The sequence below is a fragment of the Sciurus vulgaris genome (genome assembly GCF_902686455.1).
Source record: "Sciurus vulgaris genome assembly, chromosome: 10".
NCBI classification, from domain to species: domain Eukaryota; kingdom Metazoa; phylum Chordata; class Mammalia; order Rodentia; family Sciuridae; genus Sciurus; species Sciurus vulgaris.
Window position 1 is genome coordinate 100627115 of NC_136470.1, and position 14478 is coordinate 100641592.

The window sequence follows — 14478 nt, forward strand, 5'->3', positions numbered from 1 at the left end:
AACGATTAAAGACCTTGAACAGAAATTTCTCCAAAAAAGATATATGAATGGCCGATAAGCACATGAAAAGATGGTCCATATCGCAGGTCATTGTGGATACGCAAACCCAAACCACAAGGATATATTTTTTTTCACATACATTAGGATAGCCATTGTTTTAAAAACGAAAAAAATAATAACATAAAATAACAAGTGTTGGAGAGGTTGTGGATAAATGTGAACCCTTGCATACTGCTGGTGGGAATGTAAAATTATACCACTATGGAAAATCGTATGGTGACTCCTAAAAATTTTGAATGGAATTACCATATGATCCAGCAATGTTGCTTCTGACTATACACCTGAAAGAACTGAAAGCAGGGATTAGAACAGATATTTGTATACCAGTTTCAAAGTAACATTATTCTTAATAGCCAAAGATGAAAGTAACCTAAGTGTCCAAATGACTGGATATATAAAGGTAAATAATGATACAAAGTGATGAATAATGATACATAATATGTAGTATATAATGATGAATACATAAGTTATTGGGATCGTGTTGTATATAAATTTCCATATGATTTTTAATCAAATATTGTCTACGTTATTAAGTACCAGTCAAAAGTATTTTAATGATCACATAATATTTCTTTGCATGATTGAAACATAATGTGCTAGTTCCCCTTTTGCTAATTCATTTTTAAAATTATTTAAATTCCCTCTCGAATTAGAGAAACTCTACCCCCATCTGCATTGCTATAGGAAGGGAAGCTCTCCTCCCATTCTGGAAGCCCAGGGACCAAATCTACCAAACTTTCTTGTAGCTGGAATATGGGCAAAAGACAGATTTAATAAATAAGATACCCCTACTCCAGAGTTTACGCAAGGAATCTACAACCTGAACAAATTGGGTCAGTAAAGAACCTGTTGTCAACAAGGTAACAAGGGCTGCAGCCAGGGGCTGCCCAGGGGTCAGTCAGTGGTGCCAGGTGGGGCTGACATGAGCAGTGATGCCCTTCCCAACCAGATTCCAGGGCCTGGTTTTAGCCACAGTGTTCCCTGCTGCCCAGTCTGCATTCCTCGGCCTATTTTCAAGGCCTGGCTTTCTATCCTCCTGGCAATTGTTTGAGTTATTTAATATTTGTTTGATAAATTCTTCCTTGATTTGCATCTGCCACATTGTATGGATGGTCACATGAAGTTTAAACTTACACGAAGTTTAAGGACTGGGGGTGTAGTGTAGCTCAGTGGTAGAGGCTTCCTAGAAGGTGGAAGGTCCTGAGTTCAATCTCCAGTACTTCTGAAAAACAAAATTTGAAAAACAAAAATATATAGTAAATAAAACAAAAAAGGTTACAAAATAAATGAAGTTTATATCCCCTTGACGATGTTCTAAGTCAGCCATCAACTGAAAATTGGAATGATGGTGTCAATTGCTTGACATAATGGTGAGTCCACAAATGATTCAGAATAATTTGGATATTCAGATCACATAATTTTAAAAGAACTAGTGTTTAAGCCTAAGAAGGTATTGATTTTGAAAGTGACCACATATTTGAATGACTATGTGATTGACTTCACTGAACATGTGAAAATGTAGTCTAAAATTGCAAAGGTCTAACAGCTTCATAAAAGTTTCTCTTAAGATTCTTTTACATAGGCCATTGAATTATATTCTTTTGCATAGCATTTCAGTGTGATTAGAGAATAAGTCACAATCTTGCTTAAAGGTTAAACTATCATATCGAATTTATAGAAATAAAGCACAAAGCACTTAGTGAGTCCTTCAGCAAACATGTACTGAGAAAATACTGTGTGGGAGGCACTATTCAGAGGCTGGGAATTCTTGCAAAGGTTATTGTACAAGATAGACATTAATCAAAGAACCACACAAGTAAAATAGTAGCATGGAAAACACGTACTTACTTGACACAGATGGTAAGAGAAGGCTTCCATGGGGAAGTGATGGCTAAGGTAAGATCTGAGTGATACAGAAATGTTAACCTAGCAGAGGAAGAGTTGGGGTAGGAAGGTTAGTAGCACTTTCTAGAGGGAGGAAGCCCAGAACCAAGAACAAGAAGAAGCATGGTCCTTCCAAAAAACTAAGTGGTCAGTATGCTGTGCAGTAAGGCCAGACATATAACTACGGCCAAGCCAGTGTTCGTTTAGGTCATCTCTTAGAGGTCATCTTAAGATTTTGTTGTTGTTGTTGTTTTCTGTCAAAGCAATAGAAAACAACTGACAGGTGTTAGTCCATTTCAGCAGTTGGGAGGATGACATGATCAAATTTGCCCTGCCTACAATGTGAAGACTGGATTGTCAGGGTTCCCAGGAGGTGGAGGGTACCAGTAAGGAGGTATGGATGATAAATTAAATATGAGTAACAGGAAAGAAGGAGAGAGGGGTAGAAAAGATGACCTCTTGATCTGTAGCTTGCACAACTGGATGGATGATGGTGTCATCACTGAGGTAGCAGACACATCCTAAGGCCATAGCTCAGCTTGGAAAAAGGTGATTTTATGATCCATCCAGATCACAAATTGTTTGGGATGTGTTGATTTTAGATTCTGTTGAGGTACACAAATGAAGATGGTGAAGTCTGTATTATTTAGAGCTTGGAAGAGCTATAAAGTTAAGACACGTCAGAAAAGAGGTCGTAAAGGAACTGAGGGCATAAATGAGAACATCTGACAGAGAAAAGAGAACTTGGGAATAAACTTTAAGGGACTAATATTTAAAGAGTGAATTTAAAAAATAAATCTTTAAAAAGTGAGAGTAGGACTCAGTGGAGAAGTAGGAAGTTAAAATAAAAAGCAGAACAGTGCCAGGTCACAAAAGTCAAAAGAGGTTGTTTCAGAAATGAAGGTCCACAGTGTTGTAGCAGTGACGTGTGATGAGAACCAAGAAAAATGAGCAGCAGAAGAGCCTATGGTGACATGGGCAGGAGTGGCGGGGCAAGTGGGGGGCAGGTGAGATTAGAACAGGCTGGGGTTCAGCAGGTTTCACAGCAGCGGGAAGGAGGAGGAACAGATGCAGAGTGAGGGAAGGAAGAATGGGTGGCTTGTCAAGTCAGAGAGTCTCAAGCATATTTAAAAGGAGGTGGGAAGGATCCAATTGAGAGACAGAGAGAGAGAAAGTTTTGGGGTATAAAAAAAAGCATAATAGGAAACAAAGTATTAGGGGAAGTAGAAGATGCATTCCAAACAAAGGAAAAGAAAGAGCTTCTTTAAATAAGGGTGGCAGGTAAATGGATGGAGTTGGAGAATATCATGCTAAGTGAAATAAGCCAATCCCAAAAAACCAAAGGCTGAATGTTTTCTCTGATAAGTGGAGGATGATACATAAAGGGAGTGGTAAGAGAAGAATGGAGGAACTTTGGATTGTGTAGAGGGAAATGAGCTGGGGGACAGGGGCAGGGGAAGGAAAAATGGTGGATTGAGACAGACATCATTACCCTATGTACATGTATGATTATATGAATGGTGTGATTCTACATCATGTACAACCATAGAAATGAAAAGTTGTGCCCATTTGTGTACAACAAGTCAAAATGCAGTTTATAAAAATAAATAATTTTTTTTTGAAAAGGGTGATAGAAAAAACTAGCACTGAGGTACTCAAGTGGTAACTAAGCATAAGAGAAACTAAATTTGCATTTGGGAAGACATGAGAGTTCATGTCTTATGACTTCCATTTCCAAAATAACAGGCAAAGTTTTCTGCTGATTATTAACAGGAACGTAGGAAGCATGGATGGAAGTTTGAGAAATGTGTATTTCTTTTAAGGTTGCTGGCTGAGAATGACAGGAAATGAGTTGACTAGGAAAATGTAGTAAATTTCCAGGTCGAGGGCTTGCCAGAGGAAAAAAGCAGTCCAGAGAGCTTTGAATATTATTGAGTGCTATTAAAATAATAAAGCATGAAATCCAAATTGCAAAAGCAGAAAAATGAAAGAGTAAAGGCAGGACAAATTAGAAGGAAGCAAGGATCCAATGGAGAGGCAGTACCCTAACGCAACCTTCTAACTCATCCTTTAACATTTAGAGAGCATGTTTGTCAAAATACTGTAATTGCAATTCAATTAAATGATGTATTTAAAGTATATTTGCAAATGTTGACACAGTAAAAGAAACAAATTGGCAAAATATTGATAACAGTTGAAACTTAGAGATGGGTATATAGGATTTCATTATCCTGCGGGGGGAAAAGGCTGGGAATGTTACTCAGTGGTAGAACACTTGCCCAGCATGCATAGTGCCCTTGGCTTGATCCCTGACACTAAAATTAACAGAAGGAAAAAAACAGAGACAAAACATATTACAAATAATACTTCCAGAGTACTGTGAAATGATATTGCATTCATGAACCAGAAAGAAAAGAGCAGATGACCCATTAGGAGGTCCAATATATGAATAAACAGTCTCAAAAGACTAGAGAAAGTGGAGAGGAAGACAAACAACAAAGAAGTAATTCAATCAAGTTCCTGGAACTGCAAAAAATCAATTGGAAACCAAAAGAGCATCAAGCACAATGAAATTGGAAGAGATCCTCACCAACACTCCTCTGAGACACTTGGAAATAAAGAAAAGTCCTCTGACTTAACCATCTTTTTCAGTCCCTTCCCCTCCCCCTGTCTTCTGTTCTTTCCTCCAGTTTGATTTCAATAGTCAATAATCCCAATTAGTTCCTTGGATAGAACCTCAATGTCTGCGTCCTTTCTGTACTTTCCCATCTGTTCTGTGCAAAATCACAACCCTGGTTAAATAAAACTTTCCTTCCATTTCATTTCTGCACAAGTGTAGCTGACATAAAAATAAAAAAACAGCCATATTATCTGGAGCTATTTTAAATTCATGGTCATTAACCTGGAGTGGGCTCTTACTGCTGCCCAGCAATCAGACAACATGACCCACTCCTGTCCCCACCATTTCACACTGAGTCTCTCTCCTTCCACCTCCAACGTGCCTGCCCCACCTTCTCAGCTCCCTGTGTTACTGATGAAGCTGAAGTCATCAAGGGACATTCCCACAAGCCTAACAATCATCACTTCCCTATCTATCCACATCTATGCCCATGTACCTTTATTTTCTTCTGCCCCTTGGGATGAATTAGCCATTGTCCCCCTAAACCTGACCCTTCTAGACCCAGCTCTTCACAGGAACATGGCTTCCGTCATTCTTCATTTCTACCACACCATTAACTTTCTCCTTTATAGCATATTATTCTCAACAGCATACAAACCAGTTATTTCTCACACCTTTGGAACAAGAACCCCCTCAATCCCACACCCTTTTCTAGATATTACCTGTTATCCCCTATTGATCTCCTTCCCTTTGTAATAAGATTTTTTTTTTTAATTTTGCAGTACTAGGGGTTGAACCTAGGCCCTTGTGCTTGCAAGGCAAGCACTCCACCAATGCCCACTATCTCCATAATCTACTCCCACACTCACTTGAACCAAATAGGTTTGCCCCCAACATGCCACCAAGATCATCAGTTCTCATCTTACTTGACCCATAGCAGAACATGATATAATCGATCACTCTTTCTTTCTTGCTATATTTTCTTCATTGCCTTTTAGAACTCCATGCTCTTACCAGGTGTGAGGATACACATCTGTAATCCTAGGAACTCTGGAGGCTGAGGCAGGAGGCTCACAAGTTCAAGGCCAGCCTGGGAAACTCAGTGAGTCCATGTCTCAAAATAAAAATTAAATTAAATTAAAAGGGCTGGGGATGTAGCTCAGTGGTAGAGCAGCTCTGTGTTCTATCCCCAGTACTGAAAACAAACAAACAAACAAAAAATCCTCCCTTGGTTTTAGTTCTCCAACGACCACTTATGAGTTCCTTCTCATGCCTCTAACCTCTAAATGTTAGAGAGCCGCAAATCTCAAGAACTTTGGATTTCTCTTTTCTAGCTATATTCACTTCCAAGGTTATGTCCATTGACCTCCTGATTTCAAACACTACCTAGATCTGATCACTCCCAAATATTATCTCCAGCCCTGAACTCCATACTCGTTAATACCTAAGGGCCTTCTCAAGTTTTCTACTTAAATTTCAGATATGTCTCCAATTTAATATATTAAATTAAGCTCTGAATCATTCTTCCAAAGCCTTTTCCACCTCATATCTATCCCATATCAGTTACTGGCAATTTCATACTTTCAGTTACACAGGTTGAAAGACATTTATACCTGGTACATATGCACAGTATATAGGCTCTACCTTTCAGAAGTTCAAAATTAAACTGTGTCTCCACTCTGGTCCAAGTCACTGACATTTCTCATCACATCCATGTCCATATTATTAAAACGATTTCCTAAAAAGCCTTCCTAAAAGGCTTCCCTAACTCTGCCCTTACTTCCTTTCAATCTTTCTCTAAACAGCCATCACAATAATATTACAGTATAAGTCAGATTATGGCACTCTCTTGCCTCAAACCCTCCAGTGACTTTTCACACCAATCAGAATACAAAATCAGAATCCTAACTGTGAAAATCAAGAACCTTCACTGCCATGCTGAGCATGGTGGCACATGCCTATAATCCCAGCAACTCGGGAGGCTGAGGCAGGAGGATGGTTCAAAGAAAGACTCAGCGATGGTGAGGCACTAAGCAACTCAGTGAGACCCTGTCTCTAAATTAAAAAAATACAAAATAGGGCTGGGGAAGTGGCTCAGTGGTCCAGTGTTCCTGAGTTTAATCCCTGGTGCCCACCCCCCAACAAAAAAAAACCCTTCACCATGTGGTCCCATTACCCCTCTTGACTCATCTTACCATTTTCCCAGTCACTCTGTTACAGCCATATTGACATCCTTGCTGTTCCTATATCAAGTCAGTCACTATCATGCTATCATGTAAGGGTTTGATCAAAGAAACAGAACCACTAGCAGTGATTTAGAATGAGAGATTAATTTTAGGTATTTGACCTTATGCAGTTGACTTAATTGGTTTTGTAGTTTACAAATGGCTTTGCCTTTATACATGATGCTATTTCTGAAGCCAGCATGGCAAGAAGTTGGGAAGAAAAAACAGACATAAAATGGGGAAGATCTGTACAACCTCTTGGGGAGGTACTGGAACTGATGATGAACTGGAATCCACAACTATCTTCAGAACCCAAAGGGGTCAAGCGTCACCTCAAAACCCTGGTTTCTATGCTGTTGGTGACTTACAGAAGTTAGTGCCATTTCTCATGGAACTAAACAGCTCAGGTGCTGAAGAAATTGAAGGAAGACAGCCATTAAGACCTGGAAGAGGTCCTGTGCTGCCTGGTGTCAACAGAGGTGAACCAGCCACTGCATGGCAGCAACAGCACCTGACCCTACATGAATGTTTTGAGCACAAAATGACTGCTGCTTCACTTTCACCTTTCCAATATTGGGTGAATTTCTGTTGTGACCAGTCCTAGCCAAGAATCACACGTGGCTGTTTGAAATTAGTTTATCTAAACTGACACAATACAAAGCTACTGACCTCCATCAGAACCTTTGTATTTTGTTGTTCCCTCTGCCTGGGATACTGATCCCTCTGCTCTTCAATATCCACACATTCTTCAAAGTTTTATTCAAAAGTCATCTTCCCTGGTGTTATGGTTGGATGCGTGGTATTCCCCAAAAGCTCATGTGTAAGACAATGCAAGGAACTTCAGAGGAGAAATAACTAGGGTTGTAAGAGTCTTAACCCAATCTGTGATTTAATCCCCTAATAGTGATTTACTGAGTGGTAACTGAAGTGGGAGGGAGTGGCTGGAGATGGGAGTTGAAGAGTGGCTTTGGATATATATTTGTATCTGATGAGTGGGACTCTCTTGCTGCTTCTGGATTACCATGATGTGAGCTGCTTCCCTTTGTCACACTCTCCTGCCATGATGTTCAGCCTCACCTTGAGCCCCAAGGGATGGAGCCTGCCTTCTATGAACGAAGACCTCTGAAACCGTGAGTTCGAAAATAAACCTTTCATCCTCTACAATTGTTCTGGTCAGGTCATTTAGTCACAGCAGCGAAAAAGCTGACTAAAACACCTGGCTACTTCATCTAAAATTTTATTTATTTCAAAAATTTTACAGAAAAATTTCATGGAGCAATTCCTCTGAAATTCTGTGGCAAAATTATGTTTAAACTAAAATTCCATGACTCTTTTTTCCCCATTTTTGTTTGTTCTAATTAGTTATACATGACAGTAGAATGCACTTTGACACATCATACATATATAGAGTATAATTTCTCATTCTTCTGGTTATGCATGATGTGGAATCACACCAGTCATGTAGTCATATGTGTACATAACTTTTTTTGTGTGTCTCCCTCTCATAATTCATATTTTGAAATCGTGACTCCCCCTGACCCATTGTAAGAGTATTGGATGGTGGAGCCAGGTAGGTGAATAGGTCATGACAATAGAGCCTTCACATATGGGATAGGACACTTGCAGAAAAGATCCCAGAGAATTTCCACACCTCTCCCACCATGGAGGATATAGTGAGAAGATGACTGTCTCTGAATCAGAAAGTGAATTCTCACCTGACATCCAATTTGCCTTGATATGAGAGTCCATCCTCCAGAACTGTAAGACATAAGTTTCTGTTGCTTATAAGTCACCCAGTCTAGTTACTCTCTTTTAGCAGTCCGAATAGACAGACAATAAATAAACTCTCAGTAAATTATTATGATAGAATAGTGATATATATGAAGTAAAAGGTCCTACAACTTTACCTCCATATACTTTTTCTCAGGAAGTTATTGAAGAATGTGCTTCTTCTAACAGAAGGCAAACCAAGAAAGAAAAAGATCCAATACCCAACCAGGCAAATGTGCCAGGTAAAGGAATTACCCAACATAATGATGGGGAACTTGAACAGTGATCTGTACAGCATGCCCAGAAAACATTAGTCCAAATTGGAGTAGGAGAGTGGGTCTCCCCAGAGGTGTTCCCTATATGAAACAGAGCAAATTCTTAAAATAACCTTTTGTGTCAGAATATTGGGGAGGGAGATAAGTGAGAGTGACATAGAAACTAGGCAGCCCATTCAATGAGATAGCTATAACACTAAGGAAAACAAAAAGTATTTGAAGGAAGGAGAATGTTATCATAGAATACTATGCTGTTTGGGTTTACCATTATCTACATCAACTTAAAGTGTTAATATTAAAGATGGATCTCATCTAAAATTACAGTATTTTTTGCATTGGAAGATGAAGGGAGAGGAAGTTGTGTGTGTGGAGGGGGGCCCATATATAGGTGATACAAGGGTTGAACGTGTATAACAACTATAAACTCTTCTTCCTAACAGTATGTCAGTAGAATAATGCATAAACCAGTCCTTATGGTTTAAAAAGTCTTGTGGAATTATTTGAAATGATAACATATATGGGTGTGTATATATATATATATATATATATATATATATATGCATTTATTCTTGTATTAATTCGATTTTAAATAACTAGGTTAAAAATAACAAAGCTTAACATCAGACATAAGACTAGTTGATGAGTATCTGTGAAAATATGGGAAGTCCCACTGGAATACCTATCAGAAAAGTCAGGAAGAGAAAAGTGTCAGGGATCTCCTAACATGCTGAGTTTCTGTTTTTGTTTTGGGGGTTTATTTTTTTGGTTGTTTTTTTTTTTTTTTTTTTTTTTTGCGGTGCTGGGGATCAAACCCAGGGACTTGTGCATGCTGAGTTTCTAAGAACTACATGTTACTTCTCTAATTAGAAAATCATAAAGATTTTTAAATTTCTAAACTGTGTAATTATTTGATTTTTCAGTGTGATCCACTCATGATAATATATCACATTTACTAATTTAAAAACTTTTTAAAGTACCTGAATGCTAAGATTGAAATTTTTCTAGAAATATAATTTTTTTACTCCTCTATTGTACTTGATATTAAATCTGAATTTTTACAGCTTGCGAGAATGGAAAGAGTGATGTGTATTTCTTTTTTGAAATATGCGCATGATATTATTTAAATAAGGCTACAAGATATGGTAGAAAGAGTAAAAGCAATGGAGCCAAACATACTAGTACGTTATGTATGAAGCTTGAAGGGAACCTTAAATTAAACGATGTGTTTCATTAAAGGCACACACAAGCCCATACATTTCCTATGAGCCTTTTCACGTGTCCTATGTTTACACATGTGATTTTAAATGAAATGCTAATTTAATCAAATCAGTAAATGTGTTATTTTAGGTGCTATGATTTGCAAAGACACTGCACAAGGTCGTATGGGTCATATAAAGAAGAAAAAAATACCTTTGCTTTCAGTGTATTTGTGGTCTGTCTGAGAAAACATGGCAAAGACTATAACTTGTTTATCTGAGTTCAGAACCCTGGGAATGATAACATTTCTATCCTTTATAAAAGTTCATTTTCTAATCTCTCTTGAAAAGGGGGTTGGTCAATGTAATATATGTGAGGGTTTTGAGTAGGGCTTAAGAAATCCTTTTTTCCCTCCTCACCAGCTTCTTGCCTGGAATTCATTTGGATGATTGGAGCCCCAAAATCAATCTTGCGCCACACAGCAACCTTGCTATTGGAAGTCTTTCACAGAGAATAATGGAGCAGAGAGGCAAAGTGAGCCTCAGTTTCTCTTATCAGCCCTGAATATCCCATATTCTGATTTCTTTTAGAAGAAAAGAAATCTATAAACTTTTGTCTTATTTCAGTCTCTACTGTAGAGTTCCTGATGTATATATTCAATCCTAGTCCTAATTAATACAGGAAATGAGATCAACAAGTGAAAATTTTAAGAATAATATGGAAATACAATTACAGTTTAACAGAAGAAATAGCCCATGGGAGTATGTAATTCATTGAATGGCACAAATGGAGCATGTAACTGTTGAGAATGGGCTCTGAAAATACATATAGGAATTTGATGTCAGACCTCAAATTATTAGTGAAAAATACATTTTTAAATAAATGATATTGAAACAACTGAATAACCAGTTGGAAAAAAAAATAAATTGGATTCATACTTCATTTCATGTACCGAGATCAATTGCAAGTGGATTCAGAAATATAAATGTTTAAAAAGTAAAACTTCAAAATAGAACAAAACACAGATAAATGTCTTTATAACTTGGCAATGGCAAAAGCCTTTATAAATATGATTCCAAATCCAGGAGCAATATCAAAAAAGAATGGCAATTTGGTGACACATAAATTTAAAAATTTTGCATGACAAAAACTCATAAACAAAATTGAAAAGGAAAAACCTCAAGGCCAAGTTGAAAAGACAAGTGAGCAGCATATTAGAATATTTTCAATTTATATTATCCCAAAGGGATAGCACCACAACACCAAAAGTTCTTCTAAAAGAACAGAAAAAAGCAGAAAAATGGGCAAAATTCTTAACCCAGCAGTTCACATTTAAGGAAGGACAAATGGCTCTTAACTATAAAAAAAATGCTTAATTTCACTCAAAATAAAATGCAATGATCAAATCAAGATAGTAATTCCATCTCCACAAACATGAATCATTTATTTGTATGTGTTGGGAATTTTTGTCCTTTTCTTATTATTTTGAAACATATCCTAGATTGTTGCAACCAATCATTACTGTGTTACAGAAAACCAGAACCGATTCTTCCTGTGCTTTGGGTCCCCTTTATCTAATCTCTTTCCATCTGATCCCCCACCCCTGACCTTCCCAGTTCTAGTGACCTCTATTCCACTCTGTTCTATGAGAATAACTTTTTTGTTGCCAAAAATGAGTGAGAATATGTGGCATTTGTCTTTCTAGTCTGGCTTAGTTCACTTAACCATCATTTTTTAATGTTTTTTTTTTAATTTTTGTTTCCTTGATGATTCATGGTATTTAGCATTTTTTATATACTTGTTGCCCATTTGCATGTTTTCTTTTGACAAATGTCTATTCAGATCTATAGCCCATTTCAAATTGAATTATCTCTGTGGGGGTTGGTGTTAAGTTTTTGGAGTTCCTTATGTAATCTGGATATTAATTCCTTTCAGTAGAATAGTTGACAAATAATTTTCTCCCCTCCTGCAATTGTCTCTTCACTCTGTTGTCTCCTTTGCTTCTAAGAACCTTCTTAGTTTGATTTAATTCCATTTTTCTGTTTTTATCTTATTGCCTGTGACTTTGATATTCTATTCAAAGAAACTTTGCCTCTACTGGTGCCGTTTTGAAGTATTTCCTCTGTTTTCTTGTAGTGATTTAATAGTTTCAGTTCTTACACTTAGGTCTTTAACCTAATTTGAGTTGATTTTTGTGTACAGGGAAGTTGGGATCTAGTTTATTCATATATATGTATATCTAGTTTTGCCAGCACCATTTATTGAAGAGACTGTCCTTTCTTCAATGTATGTTCTTGGCACCTTTGTGAAACATTAGTTGGCTGTATATATGTAGATTAATATCCAGGTATTCTATTCTTTCCATTGGTCTATGTAGAGGTTTTCATGCCAGTACCTGTTGATTTGGTCACAGTAACTTTCTAGTATGTCTTGAAGTCTTGAAGTCAAACGTGATACTTCCAACTTGTTTTTTTGTGTGTGTTTGTTTGTTTGTTTTGCTATTCTGGGTCTCTTGTGGTTCCATATGAATTTTAGATTGTTTTTCTAATTCTGTGAAGAGCGTTGTTGGAACTTATTTTCCTATTTTATTAGTATATTATAATTATACATAATAGTGGAATTCAGAGTTAAGTATTTGCACATGCACACCTTATAACAATATAATTTGGTAACTTCATTCCCCAATATCTCTCCTCCTCCCCTAGTCCCCTTCCTCTATTCTCCTGGTTTTCTCTTCTGTTGTCATGAGATTATCCCCACTTTTTTTCCCCTTTTTCCTTTCTAACTTCCATATATGAGGGAAAACACAAGAACATTGACTTTTCGAGTTTGGCTTATTGTGCTTCACTTACTATTCTCAATTTCCATACATTTTACTGTAAACGACATAACTTTATTCTTGTTTGTGGATATATAAAACTCCCTTGTATATACATACCACCCTTTCTTTATTCATTGGTCCATTGATAGATGCCTCGGCTGTTTCCATAGTTTGGTTATTGTTTACCGTGCTGCTATAAACAAGGGTATGCATGTATCACTGTAGTATGCCGACTTCAGTTTCTCAGGATAAATACCAAGGCATGGCATAGGTGGGTCATATGGTGGTTCCATGCCTAGTCTTTTGAGGAGCCTCTGTATTGATTTGCATAGTGCTTGTGCTAATTTACCATCCCACCAACAGTGTAAAGGTGTTCTTTCCCCCACATCCTCTCTAGCATTTGCTATTATTTGAATTTTTGATGACTGCTATTCCAATTGGAGTGAAATTATTTGATCTGCATTTTCCTAATTGCTAAAGATGTTGAAAACTTTTTCATATGTTTTTTGACCATTTGTATGTCTTCTTTAGAACATTTTCCTCAGTTTTACTTTGTCTTATATAACACTAGCTTTTTTGAGGAATTTTAAAATAGACTATTCCTCATTTTGAGTTTGTCTGATGTTTTCTTGTATTTAAAGTTTTGCATTTCTAGCCAGGATGCTATATAAAGGAAACTGCTCTTCCCTGGGCATCTCAGTGGTGATGTTAATTTTGATGTTTTGTTAGACTGTATTTGATTTATCTGTTGTATCATCACCTATTACATCATCATCATAATCTTATTCTTTAAAGAAAAAAACCATATGTATCCGGTCTCTGTCTACAGAAAGCACCATATTGTTTCAAGGGGCCAAAACAACATGTCTCTTTTTTTTTTTTTTTTTAACTTTTTTATTTGTAGGTGGACACAATACCTTTATTTTATTTTTATGTGGTGCTGAGGATCAAACTCAGGGCCTCATACATGCTAGGTGAGCACTCTACCACTGAGCCACAATCCCAGCCCAACAACGTGTCTCTTTAAATCTACCTACAAATACTATTCTACAGCTGCTTGTATAACTGTATTTCCTCCCTAGACTCTAAGTGTATAAATGCTGGATTATCTAGAACTTGTTGATTTTGTGATTTCCCCATGCTTAGCACATATTTAAAGACAGTTTTATATGTTTTATACCATAATTTTGTGTTATGAAAAGACAGATCAATTTCAATAGTGCCTTCTGCTTCTTCTTGATAATACAATACAGACTCATCCACATTTTAGAAAATGGCTGAGTTCAGTTAAATAGCTGATTATTTTAGCTATCATAACAACATTTTATCACAATAGTTTTTTGAGTTTTTTCTTCTTTCTCTTCTCACTTATCAGCCATAGTTTTAACACTGACTAGAAGTATGTCCCACAATCTTTTCCTGATTCTTGTTCTTTGACAATAACTTTATAAAGTATTTTGATTTATCAAATACTTTCTCTGCTCACACACATAAAACTTCTGATAATATAGGTCTGGGATTAGTAAGGCAAATTATTAATTTTTTAAAAATCCTGTAAGGAATTGAAGGTTTCACTTGATTGCAACATTTCTTAAATAGTAGTTAGAAATGAAGTTTTTCTAAAAG